The sequence below is a fragment of the Cervus elaphus genome, chromosome 12 (assembly GCF_910594005.1).
Source record: "Cervus elaphus chromosome 12, mCerEla1.1, whole genome shotgun sequence".
Lineage (NCBI taxonomy): Eukaryota > Metazoa > Chordata > Mammalia > Artiodactyla > Cervidae > Cervus > Cervus elaphus.
This window is the reverse complement of record NC_057826.1, coordinates 34,783,606-34,808,056: the sequence shown is the minus strand read 5'-3', so window position 1 is coordinate 34,808,056 and position 24,451 is coordinate 34,783,606. Positions and strand designations below refer to the sequence as shown.

The 24,451-nt window shown below is 39.5% G+C and overlaps 1 protein-coding gene across 3 annotated transcripts in view; it reads left to right on the top strand.

The window, feature by feature from the left end:
- Positions 1 to 24,451, top strand: part of SAMD4A (sterile alpha motif domain containing 4A) — a 221,876-nt gene that overhangs the window by 13,549 nt on the left and 183,876 nt on the right. The window lies entirely within an intron of this gene.

Genomic DNA, 24,451 nt, shown 5'->3' with positions numbered 1-24,451 from the left:
TTTAAAGTAGGCATTGAGGTGAGGCTAAGTCACTATGAAGACTAGGGTCACCATAATTAAAAAGAGATGTAATGAACCCAATTCAGTCTCATTTCTTTTGGGTCACACAATAACAGTGATAAGTTCTGAGCACGTCTGTCCTTTATTAGCAAAGTAAATCGTAAATGCAGCCTATGTCTCCAAATCTTTTTTGTTCTCTCTGTGTAGTTCTAAAAGTGACTAGAGGGGAGTTTCCTGGTAGCCTAGTGGTTAGGGTTCTAGGCTTTCACTGCTTTGGCCCCAGTTCAATCTGTGGTCAGGGAACTGAGATCCTGCAAGCCACGTGACACTGTCTAAATAAATGAATAAATAAAAAGTGACAATAGGATATTCTTTGTGTGGTAATAGAGACCTTTTATCCTCCCCCTCTTTTTTGTATCTGTCAGGCACTGTGCAGATAGCTATATACACACACGACTATCTTTAATTGTTGAATAGATGAATGATATAAAGATGGAGAACTAATGGTTGTGAAAATTAAATGCAATTTATTGTAATAATTAGGTGATGTGCTTATTATTACTGAGAGTCCAGCACATAGTAAGTGCTTAATAACTGGTTTCTTTTCTTTTTTTATTGGAGTATAACTGTTTTACAGTGTTGTGTTCATTTCTGCGGTACAGCAAAGTGAATCAGCTGTGTGTGTACATCCCCCATCCCACCCCTCTAGGTCATCACAAAGCACCGACTGAGCTCTGGCTTAATACCTGGTTTCTGAATTATTATTATTTTGTGTATACATATATATATAAAGCAAGGTAGCATAATACTTTGTAGATAATACAAAGTAGCATAATACTATCTATATAATGCAAAGTAATATAATACGTGTATCTAGTAAAAAGTAGATTTTATCTCCATTTTACAGTTGAGGAAACTTAAAATGTGCTGAGATCACCAAGGTGTTTGTGATCTAAAAGCCCTTGTTTAATGCTTGCCACTGTATGAATGTTGTGGATCTTTTCCAGTTCTTGGATAAATAAAATGTTGATGTTTAAAAGAAAAGTACTTAAGGATATTTAATGGTAGTTCTAGTAACATTTTATAAATTCAGTATTGGAAGAATTCTTTTCAGCTTGTCCATTTTAATGTTCCTCTTATTTATCACATTTTAATCCTATGTAGCTTGATATGGCTCAGCTTCTTTTTTCCTCTGGCATTTAAAAAAAATTAAGTAAAAGGCATTGATTCAAACATTTCCCTTCCTATTAGGAAGATTCATGGGACGGGAGGCTTTTACTGCCTCTGTCTGAACAGGCAGGACTTGGGGAAGGAAACAGGCTCGGCAAGCTGCAGAGAGGAAAGGATGAGGAATGTGTTATCTAATAGCTCGTGACATCCTTGACTTTGACAAACTAGCAATTGATGAGCTGGGTCAGGATCTCCTTAGGATTTGGAATTGGGCAAAGCACCAACTTGAGGGCTGTAAATTAAAACAAGCTCTCCCGTTGTTTGTAAATGGTAGACATTTTCTGAAGATTAGTTTAAGAAAACATATGTTATAATTGGTCTAAGAGTGAGTTCTACTTATTTCATTTTCTAGCAGCATAAAATTAAGGAGGTGGAAGAGACCTTATGTACTCCAGCCCCTCTGTTGAAGATTTGATAAGACTAAGGTCAGCTAAGGGTACCTGCTTGTAGGGAAGGGCTGTTGTTCCACCCAGTTGCTTCCTGACCATCTACGACCTAGACCTTGGTCTCCCGCAACTTTCCCACGACTGAGTCGGCCACCATGGACACCACATTGAATGACTGTGCTGGGCACGGAGATGTTCTGTTTATTTGATTGTCAAAGACATTGGTTATTGGGATGGTCTCCTTCCTCAAAGTTGTTTCCAGACTCCGCTCTTTTTTGTTTCTTTACTCACCATAAAGCACAGATTTGTTTTCATTGGAGAATGATTAGCACTCATATTTTGAAATGGCAGAGAATTATAGTGTGGGAAGGTTTGGCTTTATTTTGGCATGTTTTTATCACAGTTCTGGTAATGTCCTCTTGGTTTATGCAGGATCTGACTCAGCCACTGGCGTTACCCTAAATCCCAGCAGAGAACTGGGTGTCATTTCATGACTGCCCCACTACTTGTAGGAGGGATTTCATTCACTGGCTGCTGGAGCAGTTCCTTTGCACGAAGGTGTGGTGGAGCAGCCGAGACTTGTCCTGAGAGTGTCTCCTGACCCCTCAGGGCTCACTGGCACCCGGCAGACACCTCCTTTAGAGCACTTGTCACAAGTCCTTGTCATTGTTCACCTTCCAGACTGCTCTGTGTCTTAGTAACTTTAAGCCTCCAGCACCGAATATTGGCTTCCCTGTGGCTCAGATGGTAAAGAATCTGCCTGCATTGTGGGAGACCCAGGTTCGATCCCTGGGTCAGGAAGATCCCCTGGAGAAGGAAATGGCAACGCACTCCAGTATTCTGGCCTGGAGAATCCCATGGATGGAGGAGCCTGGCGGACTATAGCCCATAGGGTTGCAAAGAGTTGGACACGACTGATCAACTTCACTTCACCAGATATTGTGCCTGGACTTAAGTGGTTTTGGTACATTTTTGTTGAAAAAATGGATAAGTAAATACAGAGAAATTGAACTCAAAGCCCTTGTCCGTATGGGGCTTACATCTTGGATGTGAGAAAAATCTAATTGCTTAAAAGTTGAATAGTAAAACAGAGCAAGGTGATAATCCTAGTGCTGTTACCAACAGATACAGGATAAAGGCCAGATAAGAGAAATAAATGTAGTTATTTTGCAGTCCCTTAACAGAAGATATACGGTATCATCTTGGTATCATCACTTAGAAATGTATCACTGTGTAAAAATGGTTTAAACTCTCTGAGCCTCAGTTTCCTCATCTGTGAAATGGAGTTACCTCTACAGGAGTCACAGGGCTATTACCAGAGTGAAGTGGGATCATGTATGTGTAAAGTACTTTGTAAGCTGCAACCTGTTATAGAAATGCCAGGTGACGTTCTGAAATGACCAATTGAAACAATAGGATAAAAAATTCAGAGTGTATAATACAGGGAGCTCAACCTGGGACTCTGACAACTTAGAGGGGTGGAATGGGCTGGGGTTGGAAAGGAGGTTCAAGAGGGAGGACACATATGTATACTTATGGCTGATTCACATTGTTGTATGGCAGAAACCAACACAACTCTGAAAGCAATTATCCTCCAATTAAAAATAAATTTGAAAATACTATATGTAAAAGAAATTCAGGAAGGTAGGAGTTTAAAAGATCCTGGAAAAGATAACGTTGGGTTCTTTTTCAGAATTTTTGCTTGTTAGCAAGAGCTGAAATAATCACATGGTTCTCTTAATGAATACCAGACACCTCTGGGCCTGGACCAAGGCCTGGATATGATGGTTCAACTGGGACTTGTAGCTGATGGCCCAGAGTCCCCACAGGTTAGCCTGGCTGTAGCTTGTCAAAGTTCAATTTGTGTCCACTTTCATCTTTTTAATTGATTAGATCATTGAGTGCATTCTCTTCCACTATGAAGGACTTCAGATGTCAGTGTTGAAGAATTTCTTTCGAAGGAACTTATATAAAATGCCATGTGGTGACCGCTGTATTCTTGCCTGCAGATATTCTGGTGTGAGTGTTCATGGAGCCACTGAAAACATGCCACAGAGGTTCTGTACATTAATTGGCAGATCTGAATTCTTTAAAAATGTGTGATAATTCAGTTTTTGTTTAAGTTTTATTATTATAGAGGTAATTTTTTTGGAAAAGTTATTATCCAGCTTAAAACTATGCAGGAGGAAACCTTTGAGTATTTTTGCATATCTCAGCTAAACAAGCAAATAATTATGCTCTGCTTTTTATTCTTTAATGTTATCTTCACCTTTCCCTTTCATTGAACAAGTGTTAGTTGGAAATGAACAGTCTTTTACCGTTGTCCTTGTTTGTTGGTTTTTTTTTAAACAAAACTTCCCTATTCTCACATTTTTCTTTCACTGGCAGAATGAGCTGTGTTAGCAAATTTTCCAGATTATTGCGGTATTTGCAGAGTACAGTTAAAATATTGAAATTGTGAGCTGTGAGATCAAAGTTGGACCTTGTGTGTGATTCTGATATCAAGGTGCTGATACATTACACAGAAATCACCATGGTGCAGTAGTTTTGGTAGGAATAATCTGGACAAGAATTGCTGCTGCTACTGGTTTTCTTTAAGATACTCCGGCATTTTCATTGAGAGAAAAAGGTTCCTAGAGTTAAAATAGGAAATGCTGGGGTGTTTTGTTGAACTCCATAGGAGGTAAAATGGCTAGTGGTGTTCAGGAGCTGCTCAGTTCTTGGACAGAGCAGATTGTGTAGGGGTGTGTGTGTGTGTGTGTGTGTGTGTGTGTAGACAAATCAGGAGGTGCCTTCCCGTCTCTCTCTGCACATGACCAGCTCAGCACTTAGCACACTGGCTTGTAATTACTGTATTAGCTGAGGAATAGTTCCAGAATAAGGGAAGCTACAGAGATGACAACGAAACGCACGTGCGGTTTTGGACTGGATCCTGGATTGGGAAAAAATATTGCCATAAGGGATAGTATTGGGACAATTGATGAAATTTAAATGTGGGCTCTAGTTAACTGTGAATGAGTTGAGTGAGTGAAAAATTGCTCAGTTGTATCCGATTCTTTGAGACTTCATGGACTATAGCCCGCCAGGCTCTTCTGTCCATGGAATTCTCAAGGCAAGAATACTGAAGTGTGTAGCTATTCCTCTCTCCAGGGGTTCTTCCTGACCCAGAGATTAAACCTGGGTCTTCTGCATTGCAGGCAGATTCTTTACTGTCTGAGCCACCTGGGAAGCCCCTGTTTACTATAGGGGATAATATTATATTACTTTTAAATCTTCTTAATATTATCCTTATGCTTTGATCACATCAGAAAATATCCTTATTATTAAGAGATGCATAGTGATGTCTTCAGGGGTGAAGGGACATGATGTCTGCAACTTATTCTCAAGTGGTTGTCATGTGTGAAGTGACACAGATTAAGAATTGGTGAATCCAGGTGAAATGCACCTTCCCTAGTGGCTCAGGTGGTAAAGAATCTGTCTGTAATGTGGGAGACCCAGGTTCGATCTCTGGGTCAGGAAGATCCCCTGGAGAAGGGAATGGCAACCCACTCCAGTATTCTCTAGATGGAGGAGCCTGGTGAGCTACAGTCCATGGGGTCACAAAGAGTCGGACACAACTGAGCGACTTCACTTTCTGGTGAAATATATGCAAGAACACCTTTCTTAAAATAAAAAGTTCAACTTGTTTACCTTTTTAGTTCTTGATATCCTGCAACACTGAAACACTGGCTCTAGGAAGGCAGGGCCTTTTTTTTTTTTTTTTTTTTTAATCACCCTTGTGTATTTTGCCAGATAAAATACAGGATGTCCAGATAATTTTGAATTGCAGATGCACCATGAATAATGGGACGTACTTGTATCACTTATACAAAAACAAACCTGTTTTGGTGTATCTGCAATTCAGAGTTAAGTGGAGTACCTGTATTTTTATTTGCTGATGTTGGCAACCTTGTCCCAGGAGCAGCAGGGTAGGTGCATCCAGGCGACGACCTACTGTTACAGGGAATGAATGGCGTGGCTTTTCAGAATCCTGATCTGAAGTCTTCTATTAGATAAAATCCATCATGTCTGAGCACAGAACTGGGACTTTGCTGGTTCTTGGACTTGATCTCCTCCTCATCCTGCTCCTTTGATGGATCTTTTCTCTTTGAGCTGATGCACAGCTTTCTTCATTTCTCTGTAGTTGGTGGAGTCAGCTGGGTTACATTTTATAAGTTACCTACATGACACTCCTGACAACTTTAAGATCTTCTTCTAACATATTTGAGTAGAATGGATACTGGAATCTGTTTTGACAATTGTTTGAAAACCTAGGCGGTTGGTACAGCACACTGGTATTATTCAGTGAACCTTTTAAAAAGATGTGCACCCTGTTCAGGCAAATAGTATTTTATAGAATTTAAATGATACTGATGTTCACAGTCAAATTTTCAAATATACTCCTAGGGATTATACATGTAGTAATATTTTCCATTAATTTTCCTCACCAATGCAGTGATAGTATACACAGTGATCTCTATTACCAGTGCCTTTTAAAATGCAGGTGTAGAGTCTTTAAAATACCGTGAGTCTATTGCCAGGTCTCCCATTGATAACCTTCCCTTGAAAAGTGACCTTTGAGCAATTTCGTAAAGAATGAATGTTTATAGTATTTTCTTGCTGAGCTGCTAAAAGAGAGGTCTATGCAAGTAACAGGTGGCTTCAGTTGGCCTGTGTTCACTGAATGTGATTCAAATAAAGCATTGCATTATTTTACCATTGGAATTGTGATTATGTGCTAGAGTGACTTCATTTTTGGCAAATTTCGTGTGAGTGTTGAGGTTTCAGTTTAGGGTGGGGTGTCTTGCGTGTGCAGGGACAGGAGAGCTTTATAGATGAGACATAGCAGCTGAGGGATGAGACGTCCAGGATCTTCTTTATGCAGCAGAGGAATTTTTACCAGTGGAGCTGTTGTTCTTCTGGGCTTTAGTTTTAAGGGGCAACTGTTCAGATGAACATTTTAGACCTAAATGTTTCTTCCTCTTCGGAGAGGGTTCTATCAAATAATTATCAGTGAAGTGCTTAGCACATAGTAGGCACTCACAGTAAAATTTGTTCAGTAGAATGAATTAGATAATTCTGTTTGGGATATTATTTTACTTTTAATATGATTTAATTACTTGAAATAGAAGATCTTTCTGTTACTGCCCTTTACCCAATTGCTTGGCAACACAATTGTTAACATGTTTTCTGATTAAAATAAATGTTCCCATCTAAGTTTATACTAGATAAGATTATAATATAAAGAATTAGAGGCATTAAATGGATGAAATGGAATTTGTCACAAAAGCTGTTTCTGAGAAGTCTGTTTCATTAAGCATACTTTCTCCTGTGTCTGAAAAGATTTATCATATTGTGCAAATCAGGTCCTAGCAAACTGAGTAGAAGAGTTTTTTAAAAGCCAACGTTTTTTTATAAGAAAAATTACATTTCTATGGGAGAAAAATTGAAAAAGAGAGATCACATAAATAACCCCTGTAATCTTATTTCTCATTTTATTGAATATATTTAAGAGTCTTCTTCCCTACCATTAATACACAAGTACATTTTTTTACACACATATACAAAATTAGAACTATATGAACATATTGTAGTGGTAGATATGTGTTTATATACTGTTCTGTTTAAACTGTCTTTTAAAACTTAATACATCATTCATATTTTAATGCATCACCATTTATTATTTTTCTTACAAAAATATTTTTAATGATGATATTGCATTTCATGGTATGGCTATGCTATGATTTCCATGATTTATTAAACCAAAGCCTTACACTTGGTCATTTAGGTTATTTCCAGGTTTTTTTTACAGTGTTGTGATAAACAAGCTTTAAAGCATGGTTATTACTTTGGGATCCATGCCCAGAAGTGCAAGTTCTGGGTTACACATCCTTACATTCCCATTTGTAGTATGTTCATAACCATATTGTCCTTCTCACAGTTGGGGCAAATGACTGTTTCTGTGAGCATTTAAGTATTTAGCTCATCTACATTCTTTCCTACAATAGTTATTATTAAAAACAAGGAAAAGAAACCTTTGGTAGGTTCTTACTTTCCAATACATTTCTTTGATGATATTTTCTTTCTATAGTTATGATCCAGCTGTAGTTTTTATTCTTTTTTTTCTGTCTTTCCATCAGGATATTTGTTTTTGCTTACTAATTTATGATCCCTCTTTATCACATATTTTTCCTTCCCATTTCTGTATAATGTGATTTGATGTTCAGAAGTTTTAGATTTTGATGCAGTCAGTCTATTGGTAGGAGACGGACTTTTGAGAGCAAGTGATATTTCTGTCAAAAGTTTATTTTCTCCCCTGTACGGTGTCATTTAGTTTTTCAAAAGGAAGGAAGGGGTAACCACTTAGTCTTAGTTTAATCCCTTCAGAAACATTTTAAGTTATTAAAACATATACAAGTTATACTATTCTAAGAATCAAGACATGTCTACATTTGCATTGTTTGAATAGTATACCCAAAACTGAAATTAGTGCTTTCATCCTCGAAAGTTCTCATTTTGGAGTTTGATCTATTTTCTATCAGGACACATTGGAGGTGGGACAAGAGTTAAAGTGGATAAGTGATTCATTGTGTGTGAAATTTTCTAAAGACGGAGTAATTTACGTACTCATCTAGCAGGAATGCCCAGACACGGGGATGGAAACAATGACTGCGATAGGCCTGTCACAGCTGATGATTTTCTGATTCATAGACACCTACTGGGTCAAAAAGCCTCATGCTTTTCACTCCAGGGATGGAATTTTGTAACCATATGTGGTATGAATACTTTGGTTCGATTTTTTTATGTTGATATTTTTCTGGTCCATTCTGCATCAGACTTCTGTGACCAGTATAAGTAGCGAGACTCAACTGTATGTGAAATTATTTCAGAAGCCAAGCAGTACTTTTTTCTTTTCTTATAAATTTATTATTTCCCCAGCTTTATTGAAGTAGACTTGACATATAACATTGTGTAAATTTAAGGTGTGCAACATAATGATTTGATATATGTATGTGTTGCAAAATGCTTACCACAGTAAGGTTAGTTATATACATCACTTCACATAGCCAAGCGATAACAGTCAGTGATGCTCAATGTGGGGAGTATGCATGTCCTTCCAGAAGGTGATAAGGTGACTTGTGTCATTCATTCCTTCACTAATTTTATTTTATGCCTATTCAAAACTACATTTGGTAAGAAGCCATACCTGTGGTGCTGGAAATTGATATTCCGCAGAATACATGGCAGTGTGTGTGTGTGTGTGTGTGTGTGTGTGTATCACTTATTTGCATCCAGCTCTTTGCAACACCATGGACTGTAGCTCACCAGGCTCCTCTATCCATGGAATTACCCAAGCAAGAATACTGGAGTGGGTTGCCACTCCCTTCTCCAGGGGATCTTCCCAACCCAGGGATCAAACCCAGGTCTTTGCATTGGGGGCAAATTCTTTACCATCTGAGCCACTAGGGAAGCCTACATGGCATAGCCTTTTCCTTAATTTGAAAGCAAAATCCATTGTTTTAATCGTGATAGCTTAGCTTTAATTTTCAAATAAGGTAGAAATTCCCTCTTTGCCTCAGTGTCCGTGTAGCTCATTTCTTCATGTCCTTCGGGTCTCTGCTCATATGTCTCCTTCTCAGAGAAATTTTCCTAACCACCTTCTCTTTAATCCCTTACCCTGGTTTCTTTTATTCACCATGTTCATCGCTATATGACATATTACATTATGTATCTGTTTATCATCCAAACACCCCAGTAGAATGTAAAGTCCATGAGAGAAGGATGTTGTCAGTTTTGTTGACTGCTCGTCCCCCACCCTGTCAGAAACAGAACATGGAATATAGCAGGCACACAATAAGTATTTGTTGAATAAATTAATTCACTGATTATTTACATGCCTGTGATGTGTTAGCACTATAAGTGGTGATAAGTGCCATGAAGAGAAATAAAGCAGGATAAAGAGACAGAGAGATCCTAAAAATGTCTATCTTAAAAGGGTCTCAGTTACAAAAGGTAAGAAGATGCTGATTAGACAGCCTTATCTTCCCTTTTCTTTCTCCCAAGTGTCTTTGAGTCCCCCCTCCCAGCTGTGTCCTGGCCCCTCTGGCAGTTGTGCTGAGCCTTTCTAAGGCGTGACTTTACATTCTTTTCATGCCTCACTTCAAGTTGACCTTCCCACTTGAGTGAAAATCCAAATGTGGTCAACTCTTGAGTTTGTATTTCCCAGACCCCCAGGTAACAGGCTTCCCAGCAGCTTTCTCCTTTCAAAAGTAGCCACAGGCTGCATTAGGGTTTGAGATAAAGTCAAATGTTAGTAAATGTTCAAGAGTTCTTTTATTTAGTTTTCATTTTTTTGTTCTAATAATCATGTGATTCTGAACTTGTTATTTGAGAAATGATCATGGAAAGACTTGCAGGTGTTAAAAATGAGAGTTCCTTATCTCAGACCGGCCCTTTTCCCGGTTGCTTCTGTTGCTTGTCATTCAGACCTTCCAAGATCTCTCAAAGGCAAACTGGTATGGCCCAGAGAGGATGGATGAAGGCTGTTCTTTGGTTATTGCCATGAGTGGATTTTAGCACCCATGATAGGGATACCCAGCATCCTACAAGACATGAGACAGGAGACAGTTGTGCTCATGGGAAAAATGTCCTGTCCAGATGCCCCAGCATAAATGCTCATTCTTTTCCAGTCCTTTTCAGCAAGAGTAGTTGTGGTCTCTGGGGGGGTTTAGAACCCTGTGAGACATTGTTGTTTTTCAGAGTTAAGGGGTGATTTGCCACTGACTTTTTTTTAAAAAATGCCTATTTTATTCATTTATTTATTTGGCTGCGGGACATTTAGTTGTGGCATGTGGGATCTAGTTTCCTGACTAGGGAGTGAACTGGGCCCCCTGCATTGGGAGGACAGAGTCTTAGCCACTGGACTACTGGGGAAGTCCCTTGTCACTGACACTTAATGGGCGTGGCCAAGGAGGCTAGAAATCCTGCAATGCATGGGGCAGGTGACCACCTTGGAGAATTTCCCTGCTTCCTGCTTGACTTTCCAGTGTCCACCAGATAACAGGGAAATGAAAACCCTATTGATAATGATCAGAGCCTATGTCCAACTTTATAAGCAACAAGTACTCTTTGCACAGCTTGGCTGGAAGTGTGTATTTTGTTTTCTTCTGGACTTTACCAAGGGTCACCTTCCGCACTGGCACCGTTACTTGTGGTCTGTAACTGGCTATCAGTTGATGTGCATAGCTGTTGTTGTATTCATAGGGATAGAGGCGAGGATCTGACTGCTTCATTTTGTCTTCTGGAGATCTGGTGTCTGAAAATGTACCTATTGTAATGTATATTATACCATTATGAATTATTTTCCTTTTATTTCTCCTTTATATTGCAGCTAGGTCATGATGTTGATTTATTTGAATTGCCTGTGGATTAGGTTATATTACCTGTGATTTTCATTACAAGATTGTAAAGGGGGTCTGGAGCCTGATGAGGTTGAGAACCTTCACTTAAACCTGACAGCAGTTATATTTCTTACTACTCTTCTACATGAACACTGTTTCAGGCAAATTGATTTGCTCTGCACCCCACATTTTCTTTCCCTCCATGCCTCCAACTCTACCTTCTCCTCCAGATTCCTTCCATCATCCCTTCTATAAACCCCACTCACCCATCGGAGCACAGTTCCCTAGGCAGCCTCCTGGAGTCATCATTCCTCAACTACCAGAGCTCGATGACTTTCTGTTTTTTTAAACTACTGTAGCACTTGTAAGAACTCCTCACTCAACACTTGTCTGCAGCCTGGTGACATTAGGTGTCTTTTCATGTTTAAGTTATCTCCTGGAATAGCTTGCAAGCTTCAGACAGCCCACTTGACTTCGTCTTTTTGTCTCATGCAGTGTCTAGGAATGCTCACTGCTTCGACAGCTCTTGATCTCAGGTTGCACTCTCTTGTCCTCTTTCCCTTCCCAAATATGAATTCTTTCCTATCTGTCATGTTGCTAATGACAAAAGTAAAGCATATTCATTGTTAAGACATTTATGGAAAAGTGGAAGAAGAAGATAACCATCATTATGGATCTCCCACCCAGAACCACTCACTACCCATCATTTTAGAGCATTTCCTTTCAAGCTGTCTACGCTGGGTATATCTGTGTTTCTAACAAAATTAGAATCTCATACTTTATATGGTTTGTACTGGATTCCCACCCCCTGCTTATTTCACTTAGTGTTATATCATGAGCATTTTCCTTTGTCACTAGTCTTAGAAAACATATAAAACAGGTTTTACAGAAAATTTCAGACATACAAAAAATAGAACAGTATAATAAATCTTAGATACCCAACATTCAGCTTCAATCATGATCAACATTCTGCCATTCTGAATATGTGGTTTTAAATGGATGCATACCATTTCATTGTTTGGATGATGCATAATTTATTCAACCGTTTCTCTGTTATTGTAAATTTAGATGATTTCTGGTTTTCTGTAATTACAGATGCTTATGTTTTTGTTCTTCTTGTCATAATTATTATTCTTGCTTCCTGCTTAACCTAATTAATTTTTTCATGATTAAGTAACTCTGATTATTATTAGTTTTGTATTCTGGGATTTTTATTGTATTTCATGTCTGTGTCTGGTTTCACTGTCATTTTTCTTTTTTCCATCCATCAAGTATTTCTTGTTCTAGCCAAAATGAGTCTCAAGTGAGTTACAGTAACAAGTTATGTTTCTCTATTCTCTTTTTTAGAGAAAAAAACTCCTGAAAACTGGCAATGTTAAAGAATGGTATTTACTTTCCAGATAATTTAAGAGGCAGTTGTAAGAAGGAAGGAGAAAATGGTTTCAGAAGAAACAATAGCTAGAAATTGTATTGCCCAATGGAAATTTATTTTACAAATACTTAATTTTGCTTAATTTTGACTGGAAAATGGCCCCCCTCTTATAGGATGAAGTAGTGACCATCTGTCTAAACTAAAGGGCACTTGAACCAGTATGTACAAGTGTTTTTATCCAGCTGATTTAAATTTGTATTTTAACAAGTATATTTGGTATTAATGAAACCCAGCATCTTAATCTTTTAATTAAACCTTTTATTTTGTATTGGAGTATAACCAGTTAACAATGTTGTGATGTTTTGGTTGACAGCAGAGGGACTCAGGCATACACATACATGTATCCATTCTCACCCAGCATCTTGAAACTGATAGGATGCACATGCAGCTTCTCTTTAAAAAGATACTTTCTCAGGCAGTGGAAAGAGAGGGTTTTCTTAACTCTGGCCCATTGTGAGCTGTGGGAGAACGAGTAATTGGGAGAGAACTGGATGGGTGGTAGGATTACTAGTTTCCTGTGAAAATGAAGGCAGGATTACTATTGCCCTATTTCTGATGGGATTTCTTCTGCACTATCTGCTGAAATTTCTAGACCAGATCATATTCAAGAAGATGATTCATGTGCCCCCTACTCTAAAAAATATCTGTTTCTTTCATTACAAAGTGAAATATGATTTCTATAAAACAAAAAATAGACTTTCAGATTTTTATAATAGATATGTATAACATAGCAAACAAAAGTCTCCCAAAACCCATACCCCTTGACGCTGGATGGCCCTTGTCAGCAGTGCAGTGTATGCTTTTCTTGATCTCCCCATGCCCGTATTAGCATATATTATCTGCATAATGTAAGGCTTCCCTGGTGGCTCAGTGGTAGAGAATCCACCTGCCAATGCAGGAGACACGGGTTTGATCCTTGGGTTGGGAAGATCCCCTGGAGAAAGAAATGGCAACCCACTCCAGTATTCTTGCCTGGAAAATCCCATGGAGCCTTGAGGGCTACAATCCTTGCGGGTCACAAAGAGTCAGACACGACTTAGTGACTAAACAACAACAACAACATTTGCATAATGTACAGAACAAAAATGCTACCTTTTAAAATGCTTGTGCTAATTAGATAACCAGTAACTGTCCAGACCTTGGAAATTAGAGATTGCATATTGTTTTTACTGGTGAGAGAGGTAAGATACTAAGCACAAATAACAGGACAGAACTTGTTAGGTGTGGAAAACTATAGCAGAAGGGAAAGCTTAAGAAAAGAAAGGAGTTAGAAGCCCAATATTATTATTCAGAGGTTAGATTTTTATCACTGAATCAGATTTAATTGGTGGTTGTACTTTTTCCCTTGGGAACACGTTAAACTAGTCACTATGACAAGATGACTAAATCATGAATGAATTTAAAATATTAAACTAGTCTCAGTCATACTAACATATCAGCAACTTGTTGGAGTTTAATTTTGGCATTGCAATTTAAATGGTAGGAATGAACATTGCTAACATTAGGATTTTTAATTTTGAGAACACTGCAAATAATGCATTTCACAAGGTCTGTTTCCAGTTGGGCCAACCATGAATGATTATATCGTTACTCTAACAGGTGCTTAAATAATGAAGACAGTAGAATTCTTCGTATGTAAAGACCTACTTTGTTCATTGCTTTAAAAAAAAAAAAAGCCTGCCCTGTGCTATGAGCTATACTCAGTAGTAGGAGCATGTAAGACTTGCTCCTCTTACTCTATCGTGTCTTGTGTGTATTCCTATCCATCTGGAATGTCTTCCTCCCTTCCATCTGTGAGCATCTCCCTCATCCTTCATGTCCCAACACAAAGGTCACCTCTGATGTCCAGCCTTTCCAGCTCTGCTGACTGATTTCACAGATCCCTCAGTGATATTCTTACGTTTGGACATGTCTCTACTAAAGCATTATCTCATGGCCTTGTAAACACACAATAACATAGCTATTGAGTTCTTCGAGGTCTAGCCTCAGTGGAACGGGTACATAGTTGGTACTAAATGTGTTAATACATAGATATCATTTTATGTGGGCATTTCAGGAAAATATCAGAAAAAGACCTTTGCCCCTGTGGAGCATATATGATTTCCAAATTTTATTTCTAGTGGGAGGATATCGTTTTTTGCCTCTCATGTTACCTGTGGCAGAGTGGGACTGCTCATCTAAGGATTTTAGTGATTCAGAACTGTAGTTTAGAAATTAGACTTCATGTAAGGTTTGAGAATTAATATCTTTTCAGACTAGCAGCAAATGGAGTCACAGCAGCCTCACCACCTTTCTCTACAGAGCTAGACTTATAGGTCTGGAAGGGAGGAACGTTGGTGTGGTCGGTAAGTACCTCATGGTATGTGATATGGGAAGATGTGCCAGTCAGGTCCTGGCAGGAAAGAGATTGGCTCCTTCAAAAGGAGTAACGTAGAAAATAAAGGGATTCCTAACGAAATCTAAGCAGGGATCAGGGAAGTCAACAAAGCATCCCAGAGTTAAACACAGAGAGCCATTACCACTGCTTTGTCCTAAGAAGACAAGAAGAGGGAGAATCTCCTGTAACCCTATAAAAGAGATTTAGTTGTAGGAAAGGGCTGCCTAACAGGAGCTGTGGCCTTCCAGGGGGAGATTGCCCTCACTGTCAGCGCAGCCCAGTGGAGCAGATCTGGGGGAATAAACACCCCCACCTTTCTCTCTTGCCTCCCTTTGGGTCTTTCTGGCCATTCCACTGGATGACCCAAGTGAACCCCAGAGATCAGGGAGCCAAGGGATGCAGTGTGAGGAGGGTAGCAGTAAGAAGAAAGAAAGAAGTCAGAAGCAAAGGTAAGAAGAAGGGAGATGGATCTGGAGGGGCAAATGGGGAATATCCAGACCTTAAAGAGAAGGGAGATCTCTTAAGTTATGAAAAGTAGCCTTTCCTGTTCATAGCATTCTTGTGTTCATTTGAAGGGTTAATAACTGGTGTGCCTTATTTCTTAGGATTTTATTGCTTGCAGACTAACCTCTAAATCAGTTGTGAAAGGGAGCCCCACGCAGAAGTGTTTCGTTTGGGTCACAGTATTAAAAAATCTTTATTGTCTTTCGGGAGGTTCACATCAAAATCTGAGCTTCGAGCTTTTGGCAAGTGGACTATTTGGGCACACTAAAGATGCATTCCTACATGGAACCCATCTGCTAAGCTTAGTAACAGCTGCCCTTTTAGACAGGGAGGAACTCTTCACTTTGCCTTAATCCTCGCCACTCCCTATTGTGGTCTTAAACCCACATTGCTTCTGCCTGGTCCCTGTAGACGTTTGAGTTCGTGACCCTGGTTTCCACAAAGCAATGTAGAGGAGGAAGGACGGATGAGTCACACTTAATCTCGAAAGAGAATGAACTCTGTCTTGGAAGACACATTTCTGTACCAAGGAAAAAGAACAGGGAGACTAATCTTGTCCCTAGGGACACAGTCTGAGTGTTGGACTAACTGGGAGAAAGTTTTGCAAAGATAAGTCCAATTTTATCCTTTTAGGTCAGTCTCTAAGTTTACTTTTAAACTTTTAGTTCTTTCCCCTAGAACAATGGTTGTTGGAGAGTATGTGTTCCCAGCTCATCCCTTGTTGCAGGGCAAGCGTATGCTAGGGAAAGAGGAAGGCTGGGGGAAACCCAGGAGACTCCAAACCAGAGGGAAGGTGAGGAGACTCTGGAAATGGAGAGAGGAGCCGTTTTACCCTCTTGGTCCATTCTTTTCTCCAAATTGCTGCTTTGTCCCTTTGTACTTCCTGGGGCCCAAACGAATGGACTCAAGAGTTCCCCTCTGCTTAAGCCTAAAGTTTGTCTAAGTTATTGTTTTAAATTGTAGTAAAATACGGGTAACCTAGGGCTTCCCTGGTGGCTCAGGTGGTAAAGAATCTATCTGCAGTGCAGGAGACGGGTCCAATCCCTGGGTGAGGAAGATTCCCAGGAGAAAGGAATGGCTACCAACTCGAGTATTCTTGCCTGGAGAATTCCATGAACAGAGGAACGTGGCAGGTTATAGTCCATAGGGTCGCAAAGAGTTGGATATGACTGAGCAACTGACACTTTACTTATACATAATATAAAATTTACCAGTTTAACCCTTTTTAACTGTATAGTTCTGTGGAATTAAGTACATTCACATTGTTGTACAACCATCACCACCAGCCCTCTGCAGAGCTCTTCATCTTTCCTAGAGGGAAACTGTGCATTAAACACTAACTCCCTATTCCCTCCTCCCCCAGTCAACCAGCCTCCTAATTTCTGTCTCTATAAATGTGACTACTCTAGGTGCCTTGTGTAAGTGGAATTACAGTATTTATTCTTTTGTGTCTGGCTTATTTAGCACAATATTTTCAAGATGTGTGCATGTATCGGAATTTCCTTCTTTTTAAAGACTGAACAACATTCCATTGTGTGTGCATACCACAGTTGATTTATCCACCCATCTGCTGATGGACATTTATGTTGTTTCTACCTTTTGGCTATTATGAATAATGCTGCTGTGAACATAGGTGTACCAATATCTGTTCAAATCCGTGCTATTGGTCATTTTTAAACATTACATAAGTAATCCATGTAAAACCCACACAAACTGTAGAAAGCTTGGAAGATACAGTAAAATAGAAAAGCAGGAGGGACCCTAGCATCAAGGGTGATGATGTTGATGACGTCATGTGTGTGACCCTCACTGTGGGCAGGGCACACCGATAGCTAAGTGCCTTACCTGTTTCTTCCTCATAATAGGCCTCTGAGACAGTCGTGATTGCTCTTCTCATTACAAATGAGAAAAGTGAAGAACAAGGAAGATTAAAATGCTTAAGATTATAACAGAAAATGGCACATCCAGGATTCAAACTCAGGCAGTTTGATTCTGGAGTCCTTACCTAATATAGCTATTATGTTATCCTGTCTGCCAAGGCTAATCCCAATATAGACCCAGACTTCAAAAGCTTTCCTCTGCAAATATATACGTATATGCCTGGAAAATCCCATGGGCAGAGGAGCCTGATGGGCTACAGTCCATGGTGTTGCAAAAAAATTGGACGTGACTTAGTGACTAAACAACAATGTGTGTATACACAATGAGGTAATACTATATACATCCTATTTTATAATTGGCTTTCTGTATTTGGTAATAAAAGCAAATGTCAACATCTTTAATAGCTTTGTAGTGGCCAATCTTATGAAGATACCGTGATTGTTAAATATTGTTATGATAGAAAAAACAAATCTTGTTTTTTCTGTTTTTCACTATTATAAAATATTGTGCTCTGTTTTTTACACACATATTTTCAAATACTGATCCTAGTCTTTTCATTTTTTCCCTAATCTTTTTATTAGGAAAAATAGGCTTTCTGTGTCAAAAGTTATTTTTTGTCTCACTCTCTTTGTAAAAGTTGCTTTATTTTTCTGATTTTAAAAGGAATGCAAGCTCATGGGAAAAAATAAGTAAGTCAAGACAAAGAAGAAAATAAATAACCTATAGTAATATAAACAACACTGTCAGGAATATATTGTTACACTTTTATGCACTTATCCTGATTTCTTTAGCATAAATTCCTAGGAGAGAAATTGCTGAAGTAATGCACATTTACGTTTTTGATAGACATTCCCAAGTAGTACACTTATTAAGACTTTTAATTTCTTTCGTCACCTTGACCTGTATAACTACAGTGATAGCCACCATTTGAAGAAGTGAAGACTCGGATATGGATGTACATAACCTAAAACAAAGTCAGCCTGTTACATGTTTATGATAGGAACACACTACATTTTTATTTTGTTGTTGAGGATTTTAAGTCAAAATTTATATTTAGAAACAAATATTCATAGTAGCAAATTTTTTTATAAAATTGTCACCTAGGAATACACCTTAAGATCCCATTGTATACTTCATTTACTAGTACCATCATTAATCTCAGCACCATCAATTATATTTTGTAAATTATAGGTAGGATAACTGGAGCCCATAATTTTTTTAATGTTTAATCTTTACTTTTTACAGATTCTTAGAAGTGAAATTTATATGCAGTAAAATTCACCCATTTTTAAGTGTACAATTCAACAATTTTTAGCAGATTTACAGAGTTTTGCAAACATCACCACAATCCAATTTTAGAAGATTTTCATCACCCTGTGGAAGATTCTCTGTGCCCACCCTTAAATCCAGGCAGCTACTGATCTACTTTCTCTATTGTCCTATTTTTAATATAAGTAGCTTTTAATATAAATGGAATCCTACAATATGTGGTCTCACTTGTTTCATGTAGCATGTTTTCAGGGTTCATCCATGTTGTAGCAAGTATCCATTCTTTTTTTATTTTATTTTATTTTATTTTTTTAGTTCTACCACTTTATTGCTACCAACCCATCTCCCTCCACCCTCGTGCACACATGATCAGTCATGTAATCCCATGGACTTCAGCCCTCCAGGCTCCTCTGTCCATGGACTTTTCCAGGCAAGAATACTGGAGTGGGTTGCCATTTCCTTCTCCATCCATTCTGTTTTTAAATGGCTGAATAATATCTCGTTGTATGGAAATGTCACCTCTTACTTATCCATTCATCAATTAATGTGGAGCCCACAAATTCTGCATAAAATTTTTTTCTTTGCTTTTTATGAGAAGATTGAAAAAAAACTGTAGTGCTTGAATTGTATCAAGAGAAATGGGCTCCAATTTCTATGATAAAAGATTTAGCATTAGAAGAACTGAGTTCTAATTCTGGACCAGGTATTTTTCTGCCTATATGATCTTGGACAGGTTACTTGGCTTGTCTGAACCTTCTCATCTATTCAGTGGGAAAATACCATAACTGACTCACAGTATTATCATAAGAATTAAATAAGATCATATCTAGGTGAAAATGTAGAGTACTTTGTAAACTACAAAACAGTGTACAAATATACAGATAGCATCAGAAGCAGCAGTAATACTGTCCCTAAGATTTCCCATAGAGTTACTTCTGAGTGTGTGTGCACTCAATTGCCCAGGCGCATATGACTGTGATCCCACAGAGTGTAGCCCGCCAGGCTCCTCTGTCCCTGGAATTTCCCAGGCAAGAATACTGGAGTGGGTTGCCATTTCCTTCTTCAGGAGATCTTCCCTACCCAGGGATCGAACCCACGTTTCTTGGGTCTCCTGCATTGGCAGGTGGATTCTTTACCACTGTGCCATCTGGGAAGCCCAGAGTTACTCCTGATTAGTCCTTAAATTACAGATTAATTAGTTGTGTGGACATCCCTTCAAAACTCTGTGCCCCTTTTCTTCTTAAAATACTGGGGTTTCTCCATTCAGAATACAAACTTCAGGAGAATTTATGGATTTGTAGTCTTGGATCTCAGAGAGAAGAGACATGTACTCCCCCATACTCCCAGATCATTAATCCTACTTTTAATTCTACTCCAAACCTTGTACCGCACCATTTCCTAATGCCAGACTGGAGTGAGTAATAACAACCTTTTGGCAGATCAGATTTCAATTTTAAAATCCAGGAAGCAAGCCATGTCCTGGCCTTTCTTCTTTTTAAATTATAGCTAAATGGCCCTTTTCTGTTTTTTAGGCAAGTGATGCCTGGTTTCTGCTAGACCAAAAGGAAGCCAGACCCCTCCTCTGTACACATCACTGTCGTAAACCCAGGCAGTCTGGTGAGGCAGCTGAATCCTTATGAAATAATATTGTAGCATTAAGTGCCCACACCTGAAATCAGGATCTTTGGAAGACATTTTCCAGGATGTTGTTGTTGTTATTATGGGTTTTGTTTTTCTATTTGTTCCTAAAAAATATCTTTATTAAGTTCATCTAGTACTTCCTTTGACCCAGCCACATGGAATCTGGTGACCTCTTAATAGGATGTAATTTCTCTCAGAATTTGTTATTCTGCTGCTGCTGTGGTGTTTTGTGATTGAGTTAACCACCAGAGAACCCCTGCCCTTTACTTTCTAGACTTACATAATTTCTGTCTGTTGCCCGGAACTTTGTACTGGTATCTCTCATGTAACTGGTTTAGCATGTGAAACTTATTAAAAGCATGCTACTGACAAATAATATGGGTCTAGCCTGTAGGAGTTATTGTAGAGTCCCTTTCCTGGCAAGATTTCAAGACAGGGTCCTTCATCTTTCTAACAGAACATTCAGTCATCAGTACCCACACACTGCACTTGAAATGTTCATCAGCAACCTTAATCAGAGACATTGCTTTGCCGACAAAGGCCCATATAGTCCAAACTATGGTTTTTCAGTAGACATGTATGGATGTGAGAGTTGGATCATAAAGAAAGTTGAGCACCAAAGAATTGATGCTTTGGAATTCTGGTTCTGGAGAAGACTCTTGAGAGTCCTTTGGACAGCAAGGCAATCAAACCAATCCTTAAGGAAATCAACCCTGAATATTCATTGGAAGAACTGATGTGGAAGCAGAATCTCCAGTACTTTGGCCACCTGATGCAAAGATCCAACTCATTGGAAAAGACCCTGATGCTGGGAAAGATTGAGGGCCAGAGGAGAAGGGGTTGACAGAGGAGGAGATGGTTGGATAGCATCAGCGATTCATTGGACATGGGTTTGAGCAAACTCTGGGAGATAGTGACGGACAGGCGAGCCTGGCATGCTGCAGTCCATGGAGCTGCGAAGAGTCAGACACAACTTAGCAACTGAACAATGACAGCAACAAACCTTAACCCTTCCTTGAGGAAGACAGTCTGTAGGGCAAGCTGGTCATCAGTTACTCCGATTCTCCAGGAGCTGCCATTTTACCATATTAGCACCAGAGTCCAGCTTGCCTAGAGTACACCAGCTGTGCACAGATCTGGGTTTCAGCATCTGGATTTTGGCTTCTTCCAACAGTTCAAGGAGGAAATAGCCACCTGGCTTCAGCTGAAGTCACCCTTCCTTATTTCTTAGCTCATTTTGTGAAGGGACTACACCATAAATTCTAGTTTGAGATCAGCAGTAGAAAATGGACCGTCTCTCCTAACAAATCCTTCTGCTTCCCCATTTACGAAATTGAGAATTCCTAACCTATCATGTTTCCTCGTTAGCGACAGTTTCCTAAGCTGAGAGCCAAAATTAGTGCTTCATTACAATAACTGTCATCTCTGTTTCCTGGTAGTTATCTCCCCTTTCTTCCATGTGGATTAGCTCTTCTTTTCTTTACTTCAGTTATCCTGTCCATGTGTTTCTTTTAAGCCATTTAAAATCCTTTATGGAAGTAGGTAGATTTCAGATTATAAATAAAATGGCATCCCTTGTGTTATTGTCACGGTCACAGTATTGATTTGTCTATGGTGTTAGTCTCCATTAGTCTCCTACTTCCCTCTGAACTTTTTTATCTCTATCTATTCGTTGACATTTGAATGGCGATGAAAAACAGGCATAGGGGCAAAAAGGGAATACGATCTTCAACTAAAGCTGGGTGACATTTTGATAGTCTGAAGTATAAAATTATAAAGACTACTGTGCAAATATTTTTATTTTCATATAAGTCAAACAGCCATCACTTGTCTTAGGTACTGTATAACGGTTAGAATAATTGACTAGTGGACTTTGTTGAGGTTAACTGGTGGATGTCATGGCCCAGGGCTCCCCTAGAGTCTTAGGTGTTAGAATCTATAAAGCATTTTTTTTTAAGTTGAATCACATGTCTGGGTATAGAGTTGCTGTTTTTTGTTTTTGTTTTTAAATTAATTTATTTATTTTAATTGGAGGCTGATTACAATATTGTAGTGGTTTTTGCCATACATTGACATGAATCAGCCATGGGTGTACATGTGTCCCCCACCCTGAATCGCCCTCCCACCTCCCTCCTCATCCCATCCCTCAGGGTCATCCCAGTGCACCAGCCCTGAGTGCCCTGTCTCATGCATCAAAGCTGGACTGGCGATCTGTTTCACATATGGTAATATATGTGTTCCAGTGCTATTCTCTCAAATCATCCCACTCTCGCCTTCTCCCACAGAGTCCAAAAGTCTGTTCTTTATCTCTGTGTCTCTTGCTATTAGAGTTGCTGTTTTAAGCAGAAACCAAGGCCAATGACTTGGAGAAAAAACTCAGACATTCTTTTCACTCATTTTCCATAAGACCTAATATGGGTGCTGGGGCTATAAGGCTACAGTCTGCCTCGAGTGACTTAAAGACTTTAGAGTGAGATGATGGCTATAGGTCATCGGAACAAGGAGAGAACTCCAAAGGCATCTGGCAATAATAGTGGAGCGAGTATCAAGGAAAACAATGTAGAAACAAATTGGAAAGCAAGACAGATAGCACGGTCCTGGGATCCAGGTGGTACCAGAAACTTCTCTATTGTCAGTCTTGGCTGGACCCAGGGAGGCATGTGGTTTAGAAGGAGGATGTGGGAGTGAGTGGTCATAGCTTAGCTAAGCATGGAATCAGCAGCCCCTTTACTTGGAACATCTTTCCAGGTCTGATCCGTTCCCTTAGAATTAAGTCGAAAATTGCTGTTCAACGGGGAAGCACATCCCTCTACTTCTGTATTATCTTATACCTAGGATAGTGTATTTGCCTATTGCTAGAAGTTGCCCCCACTCACCATACCCTTTAAACCAGAATGGCACCAACAGTGGCTTCAGGGATCAAGAAACTTCCCTTTGAGTCTATTCTAGTGAAGTCTTGTCTGGTTATATGAAACAGAAACCAGCGTGAGCTGGCTGGAAGAAATGGGGCTTTATTGCAAGCATCCAAACAGGTTCTCTTTAATACTTCAGTACTCTAATACTTCAATACTTTGGCCACCTGATGCAAAGAGCCGATTCATTGGAAAAGACCTTGATGCTGGGAAAGATTGAAGGCAAAAGGAGAAGGGGGTGACAGAGGATGAGATGATTAGATAGCATCACCAACTCAGTGGACATGAATTTGAGCAAACCCCAGGAGACAGTGAAGGACAGGGAAGCCTGGTGTGCTACAGTCCCTGGGGTCGCAAAGAGTCAGACACTGACTCTGAGCGAATGAACAACAACAAATAGGTTCTCTTGGGAATGACATGAGACTCCCATGAACAGGAACCTTTCCAGCCTCAGAGGAGCCAGAAGTGAGATGGTTTGGGCTCTCAAGACAGCTACTTCTGGATTTCTCTCTCAGTTCATCCTGTCTGTCCGTCCAAACGCCTAGGTCCTTGTTACTTCAAGTGCAGACTAGGGACCAACAGTATGGACATCACCAGTGATCTTGACAGAAATGAGCTCTCTCCATGTGAGCATGCATTTTAACAAGACCCCCAGGTGATTCTTTTGCCCTTTAGAGTTTGAGGAACACTTCAGTAGGTCCCTGGCTACTCACAGAGTAGTTTCCTTCCACTGAATGCTCACACTGTGTCGTCACCCGGGATGAGGGGGTGGGCAGGGCCTTGTGGCAGGTGTGAGCACCACTGGGGCTGCAGGAGAGAGGCCAGGCCAGGTGCATCGTATCCAGCGCCCAAGACTCAGGCTTTCCGTTAGCTTGTCTCATCTCTGTCAGAGCCGTGGTGGTTCCCAATTGCTAAAACAAACCTGATAGAGAAATCTAGTGATTTATTTAAAAAGAAATAAAACTGGTTGTAGTGCCATTACTATTTAAAAGTGTTATTGTTTTATTTATCTTACTTTCATTAGCTCAAAGATAATTAAGCCTGAGAACACTATGGAATTAGTTGTATGAATGTGAGTTTTGAATTCTGACATAAATGAGCTCTCTGGTAATTTCACAATAGCTACCTTTTGCTTCGAGTTAGTGGAAACCAGTCAGTACTGGTGTTTACAAAGCTGGTTGTGCCCAGCTCTCTGGAGTTCAGGGTACATAGCTTGGCTCCCATCATACCCATTAGGCTGTTAAATTGATTTTTTTTTAAATGGTTGTATGGACATTTGCCCTGTGGCCAACTGTATGCTTGAGCACATGAGTCCTGTTTGAGTATGACTCTGTGAGTAAGGAGTTAGACCATTCAAGGACTGGTGTATGTGGATCTGT